Source organism: Corvus brachyrhynchos, unplaced genomic scaffold (genome assembly GCF_000691975.1).
Source record: "Corvus brachyrhynchos isolate BGI_N302 unplaced genomic scaffold, ASM69197v1 scaffold91, whole genome shotgun sequence".
Classification (NCBI taxonomy): domain Eukaryota; kingdom Metazoa; phylum Chordata; class Aves; order Passeriformes; family Corvidae; genus Corvus; species Corvus brachyrhynchos.
This window is the reverse complement of record NW_008236442.1, coordinates 5,969,781-5,975,547: the sequence shown is the minus strand read 5'-3', so window position 1 is coordinate 5,975,547 and position 5,767 is coordinate 5,969,781.

The following is a 5,767-nucleotide window of genomic DNA, read 5'->3' as shown; positions in this document are numbered from 1 at the left end:
AACAGGCTGCAGTTCTCAGCAGAGCAGGGCCCACCAAGGCTGAGGCAGCAGGACCTGGCCAAGCTCTGCTAAACTCACAGTTAAACGCTACAGGCAGTGGTGAAAACCCACCAGTGACAGAAAATTTTACACCTGAGCCTGTGGGTGATGGAAGTGCCTGGGAAGGACACGGTGCTCAGGACCAGCTACTTGGTGGCTGTGGGGTCACCAGCCAAGCTTATGGATAAAAAAATGGGACTGGTGCTTTTTGAACCTGAAAAAAAGAGTCTCTTACCCCAAAGACAGCCCCAAATGTGGCCCAGATGGAGGTGTGGCTGCTGGGCCACATCCACAGCACCAGCCAAGGGTTCTCCACAGCCCCCAGGAGCACTCCCAGCACGGGTGGGGCTGACAGAGCCCAAAGGAGCTGGACCAGAACCTTCCCTGCTCCGAGGGCAGAATCCTCAATTTTCCAAAGCCAGATGGGCACTGGTGGCTGCAGAGCTGGGAATTTGAATAATCTGGGTTACTGATATGCAAAACACAGCAGGCATTCCAGCTTCAATTTTCTGCTAAGAGTCAAGGTGTGGATGTTAGAGCTGGGCTCTCTGATGAGAAAACACATGTCCTGACTATCCAAGCAGCCTGCTGGATCCACTGAATTAAGATTGCAGTGCATTAGCAGGGAGTACATAACAGGTTTGTGCAGAGAAACTGAATTAAGATCTTTTTCCCCATGGATCATTCTGCTACGTAGAGGAAATTTCCCTAAAACGTTTTATTGGATATCTATGGCTATAATAAATAAGAATTAATTTCATAGTAAGGAATTATTAAATGCTGTCTTTTATCAACTGAAGTAAGGAATATCCTACTCAAATTTAGATGTATAGCTCAGAAAATATATAGAAACATGGCATTTGGCTGGGACAGCTTTTGAGGTTTTTCAAATGCTGAAATCACTTTTCATTAAAACTGTGACAGAAACTGAGAACCTGGCACAGTGCCTTTTCTTATATATACATTAAATCATGCGTTTTGTGGCAGGATTTGTACATTTTTTTCTCTTTATAGAAGTCTTGTACAAAATCTTGCTTGAGTCACACCAAGATCCATCTGGATCAAGACAGATTTGTCTTGTAAAGAGGAGAGTGTGAAACATGTTGCCCCCAATCCCTGGGCCATGCCAAGCTCCTGCAGGCCTGGGGCTGCCCAGTCCTGGCTGCTGTGCATGACTGATAAATGAAATTATGGAAATGCAACTGTGGACAGGGTTATAGCAACCTCAGTGCTGCTGGTGAGCAGGTGAGAAAATATCTTTGTGGATATTTGGGTGCAAGAGGGATGTGTTGGACAGGGCTTGGAGCAACCTGGGATAGCAGAAGGTGGCAGGGGGTGGAATGAAATGAGATTTCAGGTCACTTCCCACCCAAACCATTCCATGATCCTATAAAAAAACCACTTTGTTCCTCAGTGCCTTCTTTTGTCCTCATGATCCTCATAGGAAAGACATACAGACACCATCATCTTCAGGTTTCCAAATATTCTGTGCAAGAGGAAGGAACCCACTCTCACTGTCTGCAACTCACTTCATTCTCCAGGAGTCTCATTTCTATGACAAGGTTGGTGGAAGCCTAAATTAAATTTGGGACCTAATTTTAAACAGAAACTCAACCTCCTGAGTAAACAATAGATGGAGCCTGCCTATTAAATCATTATGTTTTAATTAAATTCTTTGCAGCTTGTGAGTTCTTTGAACTGAGCGAGGTGATAAATGCATTGTAATTTTAATAGGGTTATACTTTGTGCTAAACTCACTGAGAGCAGGGACACGAGATAGGGACCGTGTTCCCACAAAATCCTGCATGGGATTCTGCTGATAATTGCACACTTGGAATATGACAGAGGAACTTCTGCAAAGAAGCAAAGCTGGTGTAAAGCAGGTTCTTTTCAATTAGAGACAGATGTAGCAGCAGCACACGAGTACGTGTGATTCTTGCGAACAACAAAATAAAAAGCATTTATTCTTCATGTTAGTGATTCAGGCTCCTCCGAAAACAAAGGGAAATCCACCTATTGCTGTGCAAGGCTTTTGGATCAGCTCCTTGGTGTGTTATTGAAGTAATAAAGTAAAATCAAGAAATTCACGACAATCATCAGGAGTTGTAGTGACAGGAAGAGGGAAAATGGCTTCAAACTGAATGAAAGTAGGTTTAACTTGGATATTAGGAAGAAATCATTCCATGTGAGGGTGGGCAGGCCCTGGCACGGGGTGCCCAGAGCAGCTGGGGCTGCCCCTGGATCCCTGGCAGTGCCCAAGGCCAGGTTGGACACTGGGGCTTGGAGCAGCCTGGGACAGTGGGAGGTGTCAGGGACATGTCAGGGACATGGAACAAGATCTTTAATGCCCTTTCCAACCCAAACCATTCTGGAATTCTGTGAAAATGAAAAAGCCAAATACAGCTTTTCTCAGCACCAAATCTGACTGAAAGAGGCCCAAAGTAAAACACCTACAAGTTTGGGGTTGTTTTGTACTTAAACACCACAAGGAACTTTAGGAAGTCAGTTAAAAAAGAAAAAGTTGTAACTTTAAAATGACCTCCAGCAGCATCACTGAATATCTCAGCTGCTTTATCACAGCCCCTGCGAAGGTATCTCCCCACAAAGCTATGGGATCGTAAAGTCTCCTGGTAGGAAATATGACACACTCTTAAAACATATGTCAGAGATTTCCCGAATTGCAAACATGCTATTTCAGATGGTGAGATTCCTTTCCTCATAAAAGCATCTTTAAATTGTCTGACAGAGAAAATTCATATCACAAATAAAATCCTGGCCCCTCTGGAGTCAATGAGAGTTTTATGCCTGACGCAAGTGGAACCAAGGTTTCATCTCTGCTTTTTTACAGCTGCTCCTGTGTGTGAGCTCAGGCTGAGGGCATCAGCACCTCCCTTGGCACTGGGAAAGGATGAACTGGAAGGACCCTGCTCTGCCTCCTTCTCAGAGCCCACCCTGTGCCCCATCTCCACTCCAAAGCAGCCCCTGAATGGGCACAGCTTTGGAAATCTGAAAATAAACCAGGCACAAACCCCCTGCGCTGACACAAGTGAGTGATGCTTGAAAACCTTGATCTATAATGCCAGAGCTGATAGGTTCCTGCTTGCAGAGACCTGATTATTCCACCTGGATAGTGGCTTAAACAAAAGAACAAGCAGACAAAAGAAATATATGTGCAAAGTCCAAGAAGCAGGCTATTATTTTCGATAGAGGTGTTGTGTGTATTTTTTTTCCCCTGGCATTAGCTGCAGTAAAATGAATCATGCAAAGCAACATTTTTCACAAACCCCAAACATGCTACATTCACATAAAACTGATGTACACCAGGAATGTTCACTGGGCTGGAGAATGGGAACAAAGAGGGCTGCAGACATACAATTTGTCATCCTGATTTTATATAATAACAGGATATAAGCATATAAATGGGTGTGTTTGGCAGGTGAAAAGGAAAATTATAGGGAGAGAGGAATATTGTAGCTAACTCAACAGTGGCCATATTGCCAATAGATCCTTTTGCCATTTGACAGCTGTCTCAGGTAAGGGCTGAAAAATCATGTTTACCCAGATCAGCCCCATCTCTCTTTTGGTTATTTAGGACTCTGCACATTCCACATAAAAACAACACTTTCAGCTCCTAACTTCAATTGAATCACCATGAAATGTCCATTTTGAGGATGCACTTCTTGATCCTGCCATAGTAGGTGTAAGCAACAAGGTGCTCAGGTGAGCCAGGCTGCACATCCAAGTTTGCACAGCCAGCTCCGAGGAGCAGCTTTTTGTACACAGAAACAAACTCGGGTTTTTTTTCCCCCAGCTTGATCTCAGTAGTTCTTTTAGAAATCAGGGGATGCTCAGCATGCAAAGGAAGCCTGGGAGCTGAGAAAACGCCTTTCTATAGGATAAACAGGGAGAGAAGCCACAAGTATAGCAGAGCCCAAGCCCATATTCCACAGACAGATGCTGGGGACAGCAGTGAGGGAGGGAATTAGGGAAAGGCTCAGTAAATAGCTGACAGATTGCTGCTGCCACTGCCTTTCTGCAGGGCTTGTTTTGTACTGTACTGAGAAACTTGTAATAGTGGACTGAGCTGAAGTGGTGACATTAAACTGGGCCCTGCTGCTCAGGGCTAGAGCTGGTGCTTCACCCCAAATCAGATCAGCAGTGGTGCTAACTTGGTTGCTGACAGACCTTTCATTCACTGGTAGCAGGTGCTGGGGGCACTTTGCTGCTGGTGACCTGATGCTGGCATTTGGGGTAAGAAACTTGGAGAAGAGAGCATTATTTACTTTCACTCCAATGAGATGGCATTTCTGTGAGCAATCTGCTCCTGCTGGGAGAGGACTGGGGGAGCGAAGGATAGTATGAAGTGTGATAGCATCTCATTCTTTGAAATTGTTTTTTTTTTTTTCTGTATTTTCCACAGTTCTGTTGTACAGTCCTTGTGCCAAGGGAGTTTTTTAAAGGCTGCTGCCCAAACTGCTGATTTTGAATCTCAGGAATTCATATGTGGAAGGCTCTGGATTTTAGACATCCACCTACTTGACAAGCAGATGCAGTCAGGTAGATTTGATGTTTATTTGAATTGAACTGGCTTTAAATGGAAGAACAAAACTGTGGCTTCCACCCCTCAGATCTGTGTCTGATTTAGCCATTAGGCCAGCTGAAAGCAGAGCTGGCAAATCAGCCAAATACACACACAGAGACATCAGGGCAGGGGCAGAGAGAGCAGGAGGGAGCTCTACTGAGGGAACTCATTTTTATAGAGCACCAAGGATAATGGATGAACTCAACAAAAGCCATTAAAGCATCAGCAGAAGCTCAGCAATGGTTTAGACAGCTTATCCTAATGAACTCGGAGTGGTTCACCTCGCAATAAATGGATAATGAGGGTATAAAAACGGCAGCCATTAATATATTTGCAGGTTAAAGAAACTGGTAAATGGTTCCTTGGTTCCTGCAAGTCTCAGACTCCGGAGCAGTGGGACAGGGGAGGTAGACAAAAAGCACACACCATCCCTTATTGATCCATGTGGAAGCACAGCAGGAGCCTTCCTGAAATTTTTGTGGTGAATTAGACATGAGTTTGATCTTCCATCCTGGGTGGGGGGGATGCTGCTCCCTCTCAATGCAGGTTTGAGGGGGTTTCTGTGAGTCTGTGTGTGATTTATTCCAAGTTTCCCTCCATCCTCCTGGAAACGCTCCCCCTAACTGCTGCCTGCTGCAGGTTAAGGCACTTTCACCTCCCTTTTACATCCAGCGAATCCCAGATCTAATGTGAGAGGAAGAAGAAGTGAGGTTTGCCAGGGGAAAAAGCCTGCAGCTGAAGAAAGAGTTCACAGATGTAAAATGTAATGCTCACAACAGCCTGCAGGAGTGGAGTGGGAAGTTCCACAAGCAGCTGGAACCGATCCCACAAGGGCTAGACCTCTTGTGCCTCTTTCAGGCAACAGTTAAAAGCTAAAAATATTATTTAAAATCTTATTTAAAAGGGAATTTTTTCTACTCTGCAATCTTTTGCAATTCTGAAAGGATACAATGCTCCTGAAATCTTCATTGTGGCCAGTGAAAACTCCCACAAAAATGCACTTATTTAAGGAATATTAGGGGCTGGAGACCTCAGTTAATCCCTCACAATCCCCTGACAATAAATTACCTGAAATTAGCATTTCCAACATTCACCAGTTCCCAGAGTAAATTAAGGTTCAATACCTTTGTAAAGTGTAGGGCAATA